Source organism: Budorcas taxicolor, chromosome 3, assembly GCF_023091745.1.
Source record: "Budorcas taxicolor isolate Tak-1 chromosome 3, Takin1.1, whole genome shotgun sequence".
In the NCBI taxonomy this organism is placed as follows: Eukaryota; Metazoa; Chordata; class Mammalia; order Artiodactyla; family Bovidae; genus Budorcas; species Budorcas taxicolor.
The window spans coordinates 94966125-94984346 of record NC_068912.1 but is presented as its reverse complement, the minus strand read 5'-3'; the positions used below and the strand labels follow the sequence as shown (position 1 = coordinate 94984346).

At 38.8% G+C, this 18222-nt stretch overlaps 2 protein-coding genes across 6 annotated transcripts in view; one reads left to right on the top strand and one right to left on the bottom strand.

Moving 5' to 3' along the window:
* EPS15 (epidermal growth factor receptor pathway substrate 15) overlaps nt 1-18222 on the bottom strand; it is a 146723-nt gene that overhangs the window by 128118 nt on the left and 383 nt on the right. The window lies entirely within an intron of this gene.
* The window catches only part of OSBPL9 (oxysterol binding protein like 9), a 273396-nt gene continuing 272982 nt past the window's right edge, over nt 17809-18222 (top strand). Inside the window, exon 1 of the mRNA XM_052638144.1 lies at nt 17809-17899. The gene's annotated coding sequence lies outside the window, so the exon portion shown is untranslated. The remainder of the gene's footprint in view (nt 17900-18222) is intronic.

Sequence of the window (18222 nt, the reverse complement as noted above, 5' to 3'; positions counted from 1 at the left end):
AGTCCACAGGGTCGCAAAGAGTTGGACACAATTAGCTTCACTTTCACATTTAAGAGTTAGCACCAGTATTGAAATCTAAGAAGTCTGACTGCAGAACTTTAACTCCTAACTGTTAGGCTGTTGCCTCTATTATATTATCTTTACCATCATTTAACAGCACCTTTCATATGTACTCCATCATTTGAATCTCCATAACAGAGAAGTATTACCGTAATTCTAAAAAACCTTTAGTTTTAAGGCCCACCGTCCATTTAAGACAAAGTGAAAATGAAAGTCACGCAGTCCTGTCCAACTTTTTGTAACCACATGGACTATAGAGTCCATGGAATACTCCAGGCCAGAATACTGGCGTGGGTAACCTTTCCCTTATCCAGGAGATCTTCCCAACCCAGGGATCAAACCCAGGTCTCCCACACTGCAGGCAGATTCTTTACCAGCTGAGCCACCTGGGAAGCTTTAAGACAACTTAATATCAAAATAAAGGTAACTTGAACAATTTTTATTATGAACCTACAATTGCATACATTTATCCACTATTTTCCCTCTACTATCACAATCAAACATTAAGTCAAAGCAGTGTTTTGCAGTTTTCACTGTACAAGTCTTTCACCTCCTTGGTTAAATTTATTCCTAAGCATTTTATCCTTTTTGAGGGTAGTATAAATATACTTTTTAAATTATTATTATTTTATTTTTACAGCATATGGGATCTTACTTCCCCAACCAGAGATTGAACCCATGCCCCCAACACTGGAAGCAGGGAGTTCTAACCACTAGACTGCCAGAGAAGTCCTTGGAATTGTTTTCTTAATTTCCTTTCTGAATTGTTTACTGCTAGTGTATAAAAATGCAGCTATGTGTTGATTTTGTAGTCTGCAACTTTGCTAAATTTGTCTATCAGCTCTCAGAATATTTTTATGGAATCTTTAGGGTTTTCTACATATAAAAAATTTATAATAGTATGGAGGGTCCTCAAAAAATTAAAAATAAAACTGCCATATGATCCATCAACCCCACTCCTCGGTATTTATCCAAAGGAAGTGACATTGGGTTATCAAAGAACCCGTGTACCAGAGATCTGCTATTCCACTATGTGCTTATAGTTAACGATACTGTAACACACACTTAAAATCTTGTTAGGGGGCAGATCTCACGTTATTTACCACAATGTATATATTTTAATCATGTTATCTACAAACACATTATTTTACTTCTCCCTTTCTAATCTGAATGTTTTTTGTTTCTTTTCCTTGTACTAACTGCTCTGGTTAGAACTTCCAGTACCACACTGAAAAGAAGTTGGAAAAGTAGGCATCCTCATTGTGCTCCTGATCACAGGGTAAAAGCTTTTAGTCTTTCACTGTTTAGTATGATGCTAGCTGTGGGTTTTTCACATGTAACCTTTATCACGGAGGAAGTTCCCTTCTATTTCTAGTTTGCTAAGTATTTTCATCATGAAAGAGTGCTGAATTTTGTCAGTGCATTTTCTGCATCAAGATGTTTTCCCTTCATTCTATTAAAGTCCTATATCGACTGACTTTCATATGATGAACCATCCTAGCAACTATTTCATTGTCTTTTCCCGGAAATAAACTGAAAAGCCAGGAATTACGAAGCATCCTTTTTTAGACAAATTGAACCTTTGACTGGAAAAATATGGTCAGCTTACCTATACCATATCACGAAAAGATCTGTTGCTTTTCAATCCATAGTTTAGTAAAATAGTAGCAGTATGTTACCTTCAACCATACACATTCCACCCATCTGTTATTTGGCCTACTTAGCAAACTGGAGCTTTAAGGGCTACAGTACATGGGGATGCGAAAGAGTCAGACACAACTGAACAACTAAACAACAACAACAAAGCAAACTTCTCTTTTAAAATGTAAATTCTGGCAGAAACCAACACAACACTGTAAAGTAATTGTTGTTGTTTAGTTACTAAGTCCTGTCTGACTCTTTTGCGACCCCATGGACTATAGCCTACCAGGCTTCTCTGCCCATGGGATGTCCCAGGAAAGAATATTGGAGTGGGTTGCCATATCCCTCTCCAGAGGATCTTCCCGACCCAGGAACTGAACCTGTGTATCCTGCATTGGCAAGCGAATTCTTCACCACTGAACCACAAGGGAACACCATAAAGTAATTATCCTTCCATTTTTAAAAAATACAAATATTGCTCTAGGGGTTGTCTACTGATCATTCATGCAGACTATGTAGAGAATTATCTACACCAGGATTTGCAATTGCTTAACCTCTAGCTGGAAGACAGTAGGACCAAGAATTTCTACTATGAAGTTGGAGGAAGGGATAATTTTGGCACATGTGTATAGATAATACTTATTCAGTCTGAATTTCAAGTATTCAGTGTAATTATTAGGCCACACGTCTCAGCCTCTAGTTGAGAAAATGTAACTCTAGTCGGAGCACTTATATGAACATTAGACTTGATGTGATATTGCTGAGGGAAAGCAGTTAAGGGGGCTGCTGCTGCCGCTGCTAAGTCGCGTCAATCGTGTCTGACTCTGTGCGACCCCATAGACGGCAGCCCACTAGGCTCCCCCATCCCTGGGATTCTCCAGGCAAGAACACTGGAGTGGGTTGCCATTTCCTTCCCCAATGCATGAAAGTGAAAAGTGAAAGTTAAGTTGCTCAGTTGTGTCTGACTCTTAGCGACCCCATGGACTGCAGCCTATCAGGCTCCTCCGTCCATGGGATTTTCCAGGCAAGAGTACTGGAGTGGGGTGCCATTGCCTTCTCCGAGTTAGGGGGGTTAAGAACATCTAATATGATCTGTTTTGCTTAAAGCTCCTAGTTCATGGTCTATCGGAGTATTATACAAATATGGTTTATACTGTATCATCTATGTGATTCAGTAGAAGACTCAAGGTTAACATACTAACGTATCATTCATTCAAACAACTGCTGATATGTTATTATACTAGGCACTTCTGATACAGAGATGAACAAACAAAACAACTTTTTTGCCCTCCTGGACCTTAATCTTCAGATAGAGGAAAAAAAGAAAGAAATTATAACCCAATGGTTAAATACAAAAATGTATTTGATGCACTAAGCTGACGGTCAGACAAAAAATTATTCAAATAAACTGTACTTACAATCATTATTATCAGGCAGAAACGAGTACAAAGAGAAATACACTGAGGAAATAAAAAGTAAAAAATCTTGGCTGTTCATTCATTACTCATTTAGACATCTCTTGTATTCCTTTAGACACTGATTCATTTAGACATCTCTTGTACATCTATATGCTAGATACTGGGAATAATAAAATAAGTAAGAAACTATAGTCCCTGACATCGAGAAGTCAGTCCAGTGGGGAGAAAAAGACAGTAACAACAATCCATTGTAATAAGTCTATCTCCACTGTAATAAGTACATCAAGAGGGAACAAACACTATTGCTATGGGATCAGTGATATCTAAAAGAGACATAATCAGAAAAGTCAATAAAAGTCATGTTTGATTATTTCATAAGAAACTAAGAAAAAGCTGAGCAAGACACAAGTGACACCTAAACTAAATCAAAGGAGCCAGTCAAGCAACTGCAAAGAGCACTCCTATCTCAAGATTCCTCTACTTGTTTCCTCCACCTGGAAACATCTCCACAGATAATCATATGGCTCACTTTTTATTTCATTCAGATCTCTGATCAAATGCTTTATTTCATTTGATCTCTGATCAAATCATCCTCAGAGAGGCCTTTCTGACATGCTATCTAAAGTGTCACCTTATGGCGCTCTTACCTAATCTGTACTATTGTTCTTCCTAGCTCTTATCACTATCTTACATCTCAGTGTACTCAGTGCTTAGCTGCTCAGTCATGTACAACTCTTTGCAACCCCATGGACTGTAGCCCACCAGGCTCCTCTGTCCATGGGAATTCTCCAGGCAAGAATACTGGAGTGGGTTGCCATGCCCTCCTCCAGGGTATCTTCCCAACCCAGAGATCGAACGAACCCAGGTCTCCCGCGTTGCAAGCGGATTCTTTACCATCTGAGCACAAGGAAAGCCAATTTTCATTATCTGTTGCTATTCGTCTCTCTGACTAGAAATATTAACCCATGGGGCCAGTGACTTGTCTTGCTCACCATATGGTGTCCTAATTATATAGTACTTTGCAGATAGTAGGCACTGAGTATTTATCAAATTAAGCAAAGGAAAGCAATGAATTTCAGGTACAGCAAAAAACATGTAGCACAAAAGTTTGAGAAACGGGTGATGGCTGGGTGCTCCTGACCGATAATAACTGTAGTAGCAAATACTTATATTTATTAAGGACTTACCATGGACCAGGCACTATTTATTCTCAGCACTTTACTTGTACAATCTCATCTAACTTTCACAACTCTTTAAAGTACATACTCTTACTCATACCTTACATATGAAAAAAAACACAAAGAGTAAATGACTTGCCAAATTCAAAGCTAGCAGATGGCAGAACTAGAATTCCAAGCAATGCAGTACAAGGCCAGAGCTCACTCTCTTGACCACTGGCCTCCAAACACAGGAAACTGACAACCTCTCTGGGTTGTTTTCATGGAAGGAAAGGAGGGAGGAAGGGAGGGAGGGAGGAAAGAAAAACCTATTATAAGCAGTCTTTAGAATATTACATGCGTCATATACTTACTGTTATCACTTAGTCGTGTCTCTTTGCAACCCCATGACTGTAGCCCGCCCATGGAATCCTCTGTCCATGGAATTCTCCAGGCAAGAATACTGGAGTGGGTTGCTGTGGCCTTCTCCAGGGATATAAAGATGCATGCTGCTGCTGCTGCTAAGTCGCTTCAGTCATGTCCGACTCTGTGCGACCCCATAGATGGCAGCCCACCAGGCACCCCCGTCCCAGGGATTCTCCAGGCAAGAACACTGGAGTGGGTTGCCATTTCCTTCTCCAATGCATGAAAGTGAAAAGTGAAAGTGAAGTCGCTCAGTCATATCAGACTCTTAGCGACCCCATGGACTGCAGCCCACCAGGCTCCTCCGTCCATGGGATTTTCCAGGCAAGCGTACATGCTTTCCCCCAGATATAAGGAATAAGAAAAAGGGTCCATTCTCAACACTTCTATTCAACACTGTATTAGAGATTCTAGCCAGGGAAATTACACAAGAACAATAAATAAATAAAAGGCATCAGATTGGAAAAAGAGGAGGTAAAACTATTGCTATTCACAGATGACATGCTCTAATATTAAAAACAATCCCAAGCTATCTACTAAAGAACTATTAGAACTAACAGCTGAGTTCAAGAAAGTTGCAAAATCCCATGTTCATGGATTCAGAAGGGTTAACACTGTTAAAACAACAGCAACACTCCCACTAATCACAAAGTCAATCTCTATGAGAATTTCAAATTAGTTATCTGTAGAAACTGCCAAGCGGATTCTAAAAACATCACTGCTATTTATTCAGTGATTCTTACATTGCAACAATGCGTATACATCATACATAAGAAAAAGGAAGTCACAGAGTTTAAATAACTTGTCATAGTCACCCATGACAAGAGCATAAGTGGCAGAGGGAGAATTCAAATCCAATTTGGTCTTGTACTTAGTGTCCTTCCCACTATCTAAACTGTGATACTCATTATTTTACATACTATTTTAGAACGGATCAAAGATCCTTTGAGCCCATCCTTGAAACCCCTGCCTAATCTCTTGTGCTCTAGGTTAAAAATTCTTGCTTTATTACAGAGAGAAAAAAAAAAGCAGAGAATAAATCGTAAGAAAATAGATATGATATCTCACAATGTGGACCCAATGCACCAAAATACTGTTTAACTTGGATCGAATACTCCTATGATTTTATGTTGTCCTTTTAATTATAGTTTAAAATGTCACCCACAGTATCAACCTTGGACACTGTAAAACAATGAAAAACTTAAGAACTAAATTACCACAAAAAAATTCCATTATAATCACAGGACACTCCACAGCACCCAAGTGCCTTTCTTTCTTCTATTACCCTGCATCACAGTACTCATCACTCCAGAGTCAATGTTTATCTCCCTAGAAGACTAAAAGGTACTTCAGTGCATGAATCTAGGTCTTAGTCTCTCTGTATGTCCAAGGCCTAACATAGCGGGGACACAGGAGGCATTCAACAAATGTCTTCTGAAACAAAAGAGGATGGAATGGCAATAAGGGAAGTACCTATACTGCATGTAATCTTCATATTTTTAATATATGCATAATGATATAACTGTGTTGTACCTAGTGAATATAAGATGGAATGAAGTTACCAATAATCCCTGGTATTACTGATTTATGAAAATTCTAGTAAAGTATAACATTTCATAAAAATTAACAGCCCTATAATAAAATCTAGCTGTTGTAAGTATTTGGCTAGAGATGGCAGTAGCAATAGTTATTGTTGTTATTAATAGCTACCACCATTTAAACTGATCCCAGACATTTATAACGATTATTTCACTCATCACAACAAATCCTGCAGGTTAAGTTTATTCACCATTTTATAAGCTAAAAAAGAAAGAGACTAGAAACTTGTTACAGAATCAAACAAAAGATTTAAGCCTAATACATTCTGACTTCAAAGTCCAAGATCTCCCAGTATTTCACCCTAGCTCTCGACAATGTTCAAATCTGGAGCATGAGAAATCCCTACACATAGCAGTTCTTTAAGTTTTCCTTAATAAATAGTCTGTTTTTTAGGGAAAATCTTCTCTGCTATACAATATGATCTTCAGTAATAAGATACTGAAGGAATTCCAAGTCCAAATTACCACATTCAAGAGAATATTAGCTTAAAAGTAAATACTGGCACGACGTACACTAACCTAGATAAGCTTAGGTTTCGTAAGTAATAAATTGCTAGAGGTTGCAAAATGTAAAACTAAATTCTATCGTATCTACAAAAACCCTCCACTATAACTTGGTACAATTACTTTCTAGAGATGTGGTCCATTTAACAAAAAGTTGATTTTTACATAAGATGTTGCAGCCTAGAACATATGTTCAGTTATAACCAAGAAATGGCACTATAATTAGTTCTGTCAGAGCTATTTTGCGCTCAGAAATACAGACTCATTCAATTTATGAGTTGTTTACACTGCCTAAGTTATAACATTGGCTCTACCACTTAGCAGTAGCTTGATCTTGAACAAGTTACTTCACTTCTGTGCCTAAGTTTTCTCTTTATAAAACAGGAATAATAAGGATGATCTGTTTATCAGGTTTTAAGGATTACTGAAAAATCATACCTGAAAAATCATGTGTTGAGTAAGTATTAATTACTACTAGAGTCGCAAAGAGTCAGACATGACAGAGTGAATGAACTGAACTGAATTGATATTTATTCCCAAATTGACCTCTTTCTCTTGCTTGCTCACGCTCTCTCTCTCTCTCACACACACACACATGCACACACAAATTCCACTCTGAATAATTTGTTCCTTTTACATAACAACAGAGGAATGTAATACAGCGTGAGTGTTCATTTTTATCCCTAAAATTTGTCTGAAATATTGTCAATGGCTGTTTACAGGAAGCAGCATATAGCAAATGTGCTTTAGATCAGATGTACCCAGATTTGAATCTCAAGTCTACCACTTACAACACAACCTGAGTAAATAATACAGAAGAGTAATTTCTACTTGTAGAAAGGTTGTGAATATTAAATGAAATAATATATGTAAATCACCTAAAAGTGCCTACTGCTTATTAGGAGTTTAAGTAACATCAGTCTTCTTCCTTCTCAATGGCAGCATAAGAATGTTTTCCTTCACATTAATATTTAGCCCACTAGACAGAATTGTTCTACAATTAAAGTAAGACCACAATAAGAAAGGCAGTGAAATCACACGTAAAATTAAGTTCACAATTTTCAACTGTTTTATCATTTAAGTTTTTAAGTTCAATATCCATGCACAATTAGGTATTCAGGGCTCGTGGCAGATTTAGGAATTAAAGTATAAAGATAAACCATTTCCTCTGTCCCTGTCCCAAGAACACACATACTTCTCTAACTCCCAAATGACTTAGTGGATCACTAACTTTAAAAAGTACATTTAAATCAGCGATTCTCAAAATTGAAGCAATTTCGTCCCCCAGGAAATAGCTGGCAATGTCTGGAAATATTTTTGACTGCCCTAGCTGGGAACAGTGCTACCAGCATATTGTGGATAAGGATGCAAAACATCCCACAATGCAGAAGACAGGCCCCCCTCCACACCATAGAATTAACAGGCCCAAAATGTCAACAGTGCCAAGGCTGAGAAACCATGATCTTTAAAAAACCAAAGTATTATAATATAGAAGCTTTCTCCCCAAAAGTATGTTCTTGGACAAATTTTCATTGAAGACATAACAAGAAATAAGCAGCTTGATTATCTCAGATTGGAAACTCCTGGTACTGCTAAATACCCATTACGAAATTCCCAGTCTAAAGAGGAAGTGAGGCTTTGCATAGTTGTGCTTTGAAGTTTTTAAAAGAGCTCCAATCTTTCCTTTTTTTAATTGAACTGTAACTGATGTACAATATTATATCAGTTAAGGTGAACAATATAATGATTCACAATTTTTAAAGGTTACACTCCACTTATAGTTATAAAATATTGGCTATATTCCCCATTATATATTCTTGTAGCATATTTTATATTAATACACGATAGTTTGTTCCTCTTAATCCCCTATCACTATATTGCCTCTCCCCTTTGCTCTCCTCACTGGTAACTACTAGTTTTATTTTTACATCTGTGACTCTGCTTCTTTTATGTTTACCGTGCTGTGCTTAGCCACTCAGTTGTGTCTGACTCTCTGCGAACCCATGGACTGTAGCCCCTCAGGCTCCTCTGTTCATGGGGATTTCCTAGTTTGTTATATTTTTAATATATTTACTAGTTTGTTTACTATATATATTTACTAGTTTACTATATATTTACTAGTTTGGTACATTTTTTTAGATTCCACGTGTAAGTGCTATCACATAGTATTTGTTTTTCTCTGACTTATTTCTCTTAGCATAATACTCAAGTCCATCCATCTTCCTACAAATAGCAAAATGTCATTTTTTTTTTTAGGGCTGAGTAGCATTTCCATTATTGGAGAAGGAAATGGCAACCCACTCCAGTGTTCTTGCCTGGAGAATCCCAGGGACGGGGAAGCCTGGTGGGCTGCCGTCTATGGAGTCGCACAGAGTCCGGACACAACTGAAGGGACTTGGCGGCGGCAGCAGCAGCAGCAGCATTCCCATTGTATTAATATATACACATATACACCACATCTTCTTAATCTATTCACCTGCTGATGAACAATTAGGTTGCTTCTGTATCATGACAACTGTAAATAATGCTACTATTAATACTGGGGTGCATGTATCTTTTAAAATTAGTGTTTTGTTTTGTTTTTTGGCTGTATGCACAGGAGTTGAATTGCTGGGTCACATGGTAGTATGATTTTCAGGTTTTTGTGAGACCTCCATACTGTTTTCCACAATGGCAACATCAATTTACATCCTCACCAATAGTGTACAAGGGTTCCCTTCCCTCCACATCCCCACCATTTGTTTGTGTTCTTGAAGACAGTCATCCTGAGAGCTGAGTGATCTCATTATGGTTTTGATTTGCCTTTCCCTTAAGATTAGCAATACTGAGAATTTTTTCATATGCCTGTTGGCCAGCTGCATGTCCTTTTTGAAAAAAGTCTATTCGGTTCTTCTGCCTATTTTTTAATCAGGTTGTTTGGTTTTCTGATGTTGAGTTGTATAACCTGTCTAAATATTTGTATATTAACACCTTATCAGTCATTATTTGCCTTCTCACACTCAGTAGGCTGTCTTTTTGTTTTGTTGACGTTTTTCTTTGCTGTGCAAAAGCTTTTACATTAATTAGGTTCATTTGTTTCTTTTTGCTTTTATTTCTTTTGCTTTAGGAGATGGATTTTTAAAAAACATTGCTATGATTTATGTCAAAGAGTGTTCTGCCTATGTTTTCCTCTAGGTGCTTATGGTTTTAGGTCTTACAGATAGGTCTTTAATCCTATATGTATTTAATCATTTTGAGTTTTTGTATATGACGTTAGAGAATGTTCTAGTTTCATTCTTTTACATGTAGCTGTCCAGTTTTCCCAGCACCATTTATTGAAAGTGTTGTCTTTTATCCATTGTATATTCTTGCCTCCTTTGTCACAGATTAATTGACCATAAACGCATGGGTTTATTTCTGGGCTCTCTAATTCTGTGCCATTGATATGTGTGCCTGTTTTTGTGCCAGTACCATACTGTTTTGATTACTGTAGTTCTGTGGTACCAACCACTATTTTTTAATTAAACAGGTGATTTGTTAAAGTATTATTTATATTACAAAGCTTCTTATACCACACTTCTATCTTACATTCATACAAAATATTAAAAAGCTCACATTTTTGTGATACAGAAGCACAGTACATGAGGCCAACTTTCAACAGATATCATTATTATATACCAAGTTAACAACAATCAAAATCTGATAATATGGCTGATGGGGGAAAAGCACAAACACTGTTGCTGGTATAAACTTTCTGAATGCAAATTAGCAGTATCTATCCAAATTAAAAATATCTCTTAGCCCTAAATTATACCTACTAAAAATTAATGCACATACACACTTCTACGCAGAGTACATCATGAGAAATGCTGGGCTGGAGGAAGCACAAGCTGGAATCAAGACTGCCGGGAGAAATATCAGTAACCTCAGATATGCAGATGACACCACCCTTATGGCAGAAAGTGAAGAACTAAAGGCCTCTTGATGAACGTGAAAGAGGAGAGTGAAAAAGTTGGCTTAAAGCTCAACATTCAGAAAACTAAGATCACGGCATCCGGTCCCATCACTTCCTGGGAAATAGATGGGGAAACTGTGTAAACAGTGGCTGACTTTATTTTTCTGGGCTCCAAAATCAATGCAGGTGGTGATTGCAGCCATGAAATTAAAAGATGCTTACTCCTTGGAAGGAAAGTTATGACCAACCTAGACAGCATATTAAAAAGCAGAGACATTACTTTGTCAACAAAGGTCTGCCTAGTCAAGGCTACTCCAGTAGTCATGTATGGATGTGAGAGCTGGACCATTAAGAAAGCTGAGCACCAAAGAATTGATGCTTTGGAACTGTGGTGTTGGAGAAGACTCTTGAGAGTCCCTTGGACTGCAAGGAGATCCAACGAGTCCATCCTAAAGGAGATCAGTCCTGGGTGTGCATTGGAAGGTCTGATGCTGAAGCTGAAACTCCAATACTATGGCCACCCGATGCAAAGAGCTGACTCACTGGAAAAGACCCTGATGTCGGGAAATATAGAGGGCAGGAGGAGAAGGGGACGACAGAGAATGAGATGGTTGGATGGCATCACCAACTCAATGGACATTGGTTTGGGTGGACACCAGGAGTTGGTGATGGACATGGAGGCCTGTTGTGCTGTGGTTCATGGAGTCACAAAGAGTTGGACATGACTGAGCGACAGAATTGAACACGTGTATGAAGATGTGTAAAAGAATATTCCCTGCAGCACTGTCTGTATTATAATAACAAAAGATTAACAATACCGAAGTCCATCATTAAGTGGCTAGTTAAGGAAAGTGAAATTGAAATCACTCAGTCGTGTTCGACTCTTTGCAACCCCATGGACTGTAGCCTACCAGGCTCCTCTGTCCATGGGGTTTTCCAGGCAAGAATACTGGGGTGGGCTGCCATTTCCTTCTCCAGGAGATTTTCCCAACTCAGGGATTGAACCCGGGTCTCCCGTATTGTAGGCAGACACTTTATCGTCTGAGCCACCAAGGTATACTCATATCAAGGAATATTCTCAAATTTTGGAAATAATGAGGGAATCTGTATGTGCTTATATAGAACAATCTCCTAGATAAATTAAGCTAAAAATAATAAGCCACAAAATATGCAGCTTATTCAAAAGAAATATACATACACACTATATACCACATATCTTATACACGGGTGTATAACACACACAGACACATTTGCATACATATCACACAGTATTGGGGCTTCCCAGGTGGTGCTAGTGGTAAAGAACCCGCCTGTCAATGCAGGAGATGTAAGAGATATGGGTTCGAATCTTGGGTTGAGAAGATCCCCAGGAGGAGGTCATGGCAATCCACTCCAGTATTCCTGGATGGAGAATCCCATGGACAAAAGAGCCTGGCAGGCTAAACTCCATGGGGTCACAAAGATTTGGACATGACTGAAGCGACTTAGCACACACTATTGCTGGAAACACACACAAGGAACAGCAAGAATGACTGCCTCTAGGAGAGGGCCAAGAGTGTGATGGAGATTTTCACTGGTATGTGTGAGGGTTTTGTTTTTTTTTTGCTGCACTGGGCCTTAGTTGCATCATGCGAGATATTTTGCTGTAGTGCAAAGACTCTCTAGTTGCAGCACCTGGGCTCCAGAGCACGCCGGCTTCAGTGGTTGTGGTGCACGGGCTCTTTAGTTGTGGCACATGGACTCCAGAGCACACAGGCTCGACAGCTGCAGCCCATGAGCTTAGCCGCCTCACAACATGTGTTTTCTCAGTTCCCGGACCAGGGATTGAACCCACATTCCCAGCACTGCAAGGCAGGTTCTTAACCACTGGACCACCAAGGAAGTCCGTAAGTTGTTGTTGTTGTTTTTTTAAACAGAACTTTATTCTGGTTCTTTCATTTACTGACTATAATACATAAGTCACAAATTATGAGCCTCAGTATTCTCCAGCTTGAAATAATGATAATAACAGCCTTGCTTATTAGTTATTATGAAGATCAAATGAGAGCATAAATTGCTTCATAAATTATAAAGCAGCATACAAAATTATAAATTAGTCTTCTAACTGAATTCTCCAAATCAACTATAATAATTATCATTCTTCTAGCCAATTTCTCTAAACCCGAAGATGGGAATGTTCAAGATGGAATGTAAATGCAGATGCTATCTTAGAACACACATTTTTACTTCACATATAGCTTATTTATTTTTTAATTAAACTATAGTTGTAATTAATATTATATATAATACATGTATTTATATAAAAGGGTAAATTTTCAAAAACACTGTCATACAGAAATGTTAAATCAGCTGATTACAGAAGAAATTCATGCTTACTATTGAAAAGAAGTAAAAATTATAACCATGATATCATAAATTTGGGGTTTTTTCTTCCAGTCTTTTTTCTATGTATGCTTAAGTAGATTAGATTTATCTAAATAAAATGTTTCTACTACTGCTAAGGCTAAGTCACTTCAGTCGTGTCCGACTCTGTGCGACCCCATAGACGGCAGCCCACCAGGCTCCCCTGTTCCTGGGATTCTCCAGGCAAGAAGACTGGAGTGGGTTGCCATTTCCTTCTCCAATGCATGGAAGTAAAAAGTGAAAGGGAAATCGCTCAGTCGTGTCTGACCCTCAGTGACCCCATGGACTACTTTACTGTAAAACAGCATTCACATTACATCCCTCAGATTAAAAGCTCCTAATAAATGTAATTTTTAATGAAGATAATCATATTTTATCTTGGTGATGAGTTCAACTACTTTAAAATGAAATTCCTATATATGGGTTTACCTAATGAACTCTGTCTGGATTAATTTTTCATTTATTTCCACCAATTCTCCAAATTATCCAGATCTCGATCAATGGATGTTTTCCCTCCCCTCCCTCTCTCCCTCTCCCACTCTTTCTCTCTCTCAAGGCATCTTCCTAATTTTGGATTCCACAGCTCCAATTTTATTAAGTTTAAAATTCACAAAACAAAGAAGCATATAACTATGTTTATAATTCTTTGAAGAGCAAGTGCTGTGCTCAGTCGTGTCCCACTCTCTGCAATCCCATGGATTCTACCCCTCCAGGCTCCTCTGTCCACGGGGATTCTCCAGGCAAGAATACTGGAGTAGGTTGCCATGCCCTTTGAAGAGCAAGTAAAACAGCCTAAATTGAGACCTTAAATTAGACTATTAGTGAAAGGGAAATCAGAACCATGACTTGTTACTAAATAAAGATGCTCAATCTTTTCCTACAACATTTAGTCTGTTATTATTGTTCTGTCTACAGAGAAAACAAAAAAATACGCTCAGGTTATTCCTAGGAAACTCTCTATTGGACAAACCAACTGTTCCTAATTAATTTTAACTATGACATCTCCTCCCAAATGCTGAACATTCCAAGCCATTTTTGAAAACAGATATTGCTCGGGGAAGCAAAGATTTCCTGAGTATACTGGACAAAAGTATCATTATTGTGCCTTTCCCATAGTAGGAACTAAAATAATAAGTCATACTGAATAAGTACTTCTTTTCTGTTTCTGAGAACATGTTGTAATTTTCACACTCTACCCTGTAATTTACCATCATGCTTGTTATACCAAACCCCAAAGGGGATACACATATTAATACATATTGCCTACTTTTAAAATGAAATTGAAAATAAATACCCAAAACTGAAATTATGGGAGATTTTTTTTTCCCTCCAATTTTCAAATTTTCTATAATGCAGTTATATCACTCTTGCAATCTTAAAAAAGCATTAAAAGAAAAAGTATCCTTATAGCATTTATTGTTTTTGACCATATATTAAGATTGTTTTAAGTCCCATTCTAAATGTTCTTTTCAGTATTGAAAAGAAAATCCTTGCTAAATTAAAACAAGAAAACTTCAGCATAGAGCTGAACTGACAGAGTATTATTTAAAATACTCCCATTATGCCATCTTTCAACAAAATAAAACCTTTCTCATCATCAAAAGCACTACTTGTGCATCCATAGTTGTATTATCAAGATACCATGAAAGGTAACTAGAGATTCAGAAGCAAAGGACATTGCTTCCATACTTTTGAAGTTCAGTACCTAACTAGGAAAACAAGGCAAATACTGAAAAAGAAAATTTAAAAATACAAGAGAGCAATGGATATGCCAACCACCTAGTATACAATAAAGTATAGTAGACAGCTTTTGAAGTCCTACAGACTTTGGTTCAAATCTTAGATCTTACTACTAATTTATGTAAATTATTTCCTTCGTTTGTAAAATGGAGTGTTAAGTAAAATTCTTAGCATACAGTAAGGGAAGTTAACAGTATTATTATTAGTAAAGATGCAGACTTAAAGAAGAAATGAGCAATCAGCAAAGTTTAAAAACAGGAAGTACTAATATCTTTTTGTCATCTACTACCAAAAGCAAAAATCACAAGATCTTTCTCATTCAAGTTTTACTTCTTATTGCCAAAAAGAAAATAGAACACCTGGTAAAGAAAACTGAAACCAGAAAACACGAAGGCTACAAAGCACTAAAGCACCCTAGGAAAGTCACCACTAGATCTCCAAATCACAGAATACGATCTATAAAAAAAATGTTCTTTGGAAAGGTCTTTAGATCAGCTAATTCAAACTCTCCAACTCTGTAGAATTAAGCTCCATGCTTCCTTCTGTCTCTGAGAGCCAAGAATTGTCATCTATCTTGTTCATAAGTATATCCTCAGCACCTAGAATAAATCCTAGTACGTAATAAATGGTCAGTACATATTTGTTGGATGAATAAGAAAACTGAGGCCTGGAGATTTAACTCAATGAACACACAGGTTACCTCCCGGCAGAGCTGGGACTGAAACTAACATTTTACTATTTAGCATTCTATCCTGTCTGGAAGCTAGACTATGATAATTTAGATAATTTATCTTGGTGGTTGGGGAATTGGAGGATTTGCTGGCAGGCAGGAGAAAGAGGAACGAGAAAATTAACCTAGTTTTCAGGTGTTTTTCCCAACTGTCAGTTTTGCTTAATTGACAGAGGCCAAAAATTCTACTCAAGACAACTCCAGCATAGAGCAGGGCACATAACAGGTACTTAACAAATACTGGCTGAATAAATCAACCTACTGCAAAACTATTATTATTTAATAACCAGGGGCAGAAACTAACTTCAGCATCTGTTTAATCTTTGTAACTGTCCCAGAGTTCTTCAGAATTTTCAGTCATTCATAAGACAAATATTATTAATAACGTTCTTCCAGATATGCGCTGAGGGAGAGAGATGAAAGATGTCCCTGCCATGTAGGATCTCACTTGAGTATGCCTATGTCTGAGTGTGTTGTGAGGGGGTGATGGTGACATAAACACATCAATAATGAATATGAAACCAAGTTGCACTGTTATCTCAGCTTATTTGCCTCAAGCAGTTAAAAATTCAATTAAAAAACACAAATCAGCCAAGTTTTAAAATAACAAGGAGGCACATTAGGTATTTAAACACTTGGGAATATTCTCTTTCCAGTGCCTTTACAATATATCTTATTGCTTCCTAATGTCTTAAAGGGCTTCCCTGGTGGCTCAGCGATAAAGAACTGGCCTGTCACTGCAGGAGATGCAGGTTTGATCCCTGGGTCGGGAGGATCCTCTGGAGAAGGAAATGGCAACCCGCTCCATTATTCTTGCCTGGGAAATCCCATGGACAGAGTAGTCTGGCCAGCTAACAAACAGTCCACGGGGTTGCAACAGTCAGACACAACTTAGCGACTAAACAAAAACGTCTTAAAATGAAAATGTTCTAACTTGACTTATCTGGATATTCAATATAAATGAACCATCAATGTTTGTTCTCTCATATGTGAAACACTGAACGATAATACTCCTGATTCAGTATTTACTCTGTGTACATGTTAATATTTAAATATATAACCACAAGAACACATTTAAATTATTTAACTGTCTATAAAACTGACAGAGCCGGAAGAAAATATTCAGAGATGAATGACAGTAAATAGAAACTAAAAACATAACCTTACCCAGGAAGAAAATAAACTACGCACACAACTAAGCAGCAAATCTGTATTAGTTCTCAGAAGAACAAAATCTTCAAGAGGGGAGAACTCTCGCTGGAATTGGCCAGCAGAGCGGAAGAGCAACAGCTTGCCAACAGGATCTTGTTTAATGCATATCACTAACCAGACTATTAGAGAGTGAACACCCATAAGTCAATGTTGCCATTCCTCAAGTTTGAGTTTCAGGAGGCCCCTTCCAAAGAGATTCACTACCAAGACTAAATCACCACATTCCAAGTATTTTCCCCCATTTATCTGCTTGTCAAAATAGGATAAGCAAGACTAAATAAACTGGAAAATAACAGACCTCGCACTTACGAAGCTGAAAATTCCTACAAGCTGAAGTTACTTATTTTACCTAAGGCACATTGTTTATACGTGATTCCTGGTTACTGAGGGGAACATTTTTCACTCAGTTTATCCTAGAATGCTAGGCAAAACACCCCCAAAGTCTCTTATTCCTCAAACAGAAAACTTTCTGGCCCAAATGTATAACCTATCCCAATGTTTTGCCTCAGAAACCCTGAGATATCCAGGCCAAGAATACAAGGTGGCAGAGAGATACTACAGGGCAGGCAGGAAGGATGGCGTGGGCCCCAACAGGAAAGTCCGTGGCCACCGGTTCTGGAGAGAACGGGCTGAGAAGGTGAGGTTAGGGTGAGATGCGGTCAGAGAAGCGCCAAGGGACTGACAGGCGTACAACCTCTCTCCATCCAGGACATCACCGGAAGATTGTAATTGGTTTTCCCAACGCAGAGGGAGGAACGAGGTTCCCAGAGTGATTGATGCTGAGCGGTTTTCTGGGAAGCACGAGGACTGACTCTGAAGGAAGCAGAAAGGCAAGGCAGAACAGAGCACACAGGTTTTGGTGAAGGTTCCCCCAGGACGAGTGATCTCTTAGGTCCTTCCCAGCACCAAGACGGGCGGAACCATCACACCTGTGAAAGGATGTTTCCCTGCTATCCCCATGGACAGCGATAGAGAGCCTACCCAGTAGGAGTGGTAGCAGAACTGAGGAGGGAAAGGCTGAATCGGGGGATCTCACCCAGCAGGAAACCTGATCAGCAGGAGAAGAGGCTGAAGCCAGGGTAAGCGGGTAAGAACGCGCTCGGGGAGGATGAGACTTATTTGGAAGACAGGCTGACTGGAGGAAACTGCTGGGAAAGGGAGGGCTTTCGTCGGACTCCAGTGGGAAAAGGCCGGTTTAGCGAGGGAAAAGCCTGGCTGGGAGGGGGCCCTGAGCGCCTGGCTCGGGAAGGTGACGCTGCCTGTCCCGAGGGTGAGCCTCGCGCGGGGCGAGGGCAGACCCGGCGGTGAGACTGAACCGCGCGAGCTCAACAGGAGCTCACCTGGGGTGCGTCTGGCCTGGAAGGAGGAAACTTCCTGGGTGGGTGAAGGCGGACAGGAGAAG